The sequence below is a fragment of the Frankliniella occidentalis genome, unplaced genomic scaffold (assembly GCF_000697945.3).
Source record: "Frankliniella occidentalis isolate FOCC.00 unplaced genomic scaffold, Focc_3.1 Scaffold45, whole genome shotgun sequence".
Lineage (NCBI taxonomy): Eukaryota > Metazoa > Arthropoda > Insecta > Thysanoptera > Thripidae > Frankliniella > Frankliniella occidentalis.
The window spans coordinates 276,858-278,176 of record NW_026267175.1 but is presented as its reverse complement, the minus strand read 5'-3'; positions in this window follow the sequence as shown (position 1 = coordinate 278,176).

Genomic DNA, 1,319 nt, shown 5'->3' with positions numbered 1-1,319 from the left:
CTCTCTCTCTCTCTCTCTCTCTCTCTCTCTCTCTCTCTCTCTTTCTCTCTTTCTCTCTTTCTCTCTTTCTCACTCCGGCCGCCTGCTGTTTTAATGCTGACCTCTGTTTGCCGGACCGTCCGCGAAGCACAACGCTAGACAGCGTGTCGTCGCGCGCACACACACTCAGAGGCGCACACAGACGCACTGTACACACACACACAAGCGCACACGAGGACGACGCACTCACACACGCATGCATACACCATCTCATCTCGCACATACGCACTCGTATTATATTTTTCTCATAAATATTAATTTCAACATCACTGCGGCATTTGTCGTTATTTATGAGAGTGTGCGCGAGTGGCCCAGACACGTCACAGACGGGGAATGGAGAAGGAATCCATGCCGGAGTGAGCCAGGCCCGGCTTGCTGATAACGAAATTACCGGACCATGCTGGTGTGTGTGTGTGTGTGAGTGTGTGTGAGCGTGCTGTAGAACGACGAGATGGGGTTCATGTCTTCATAAAGCCAAACCACCTTCTTCTCAACCTTAAAAAGGCAAGAATATCCTCGACAAAACTGGCGCATTACCTCATAACTTCACGCGTATATGCGAGGTATTTGTTATCAAGAAAACTATATCTCTTTGTTTCGCCATTGGTAATTCGAATACAATAAATAAGTTGTGTACGAGTACCAGGTTGACCGGGCCGTCCACCCGATCCTGAGCAACAGGGCCCATGCAGATAATACGCCACTGAGAATGCCCGGCATTTCCAGGGAGGGGCCGAGGGGAGGGGTGGCTAGCGGGGGACTTAATGTGGAATCCACGGGGCAAGTTCACTTTATCGCATTTTATTAGCGTCGGCTATGGCTTCTCTCGCACGGAGCCGGCCGCGAGAATCGACAGCTGTCTTTTGTTCTCTCTCCCTCTCTCTCTCTCTCTCTCTCTCTCTCTCTCTCTCTCTCTCTCTCTCTCAGAGTTCGACCAGATTATTTATCCGAGGACGACGGTCCCGCAACGGATAACGATATGAGGCGACCGTGACTTTACCAACCAGTTGACGTCCTCAGAGAAAAGACAAAGACGTCATTTCGAAAAGGCCTTTTTTTTTTTCGTTTTCTTCGTCTCCCAACACTGAGGGAGCGCAAGACGCGTCGAAAATGATGTGGCACCCGGTGGTTGCGCGTCGCCAAAAAGTTTCTTTACCTGCGAGTAGACGAGAAGTCTGCGAAAGTTGCGCGGGCGGGAGGACCGCGCAGCAGGAGACCGGAGGGCGCCTGCAGTAGACGGGGGTAGGCAACCCGCCGCGGCGCGCTGCGCGCAGCCAGCC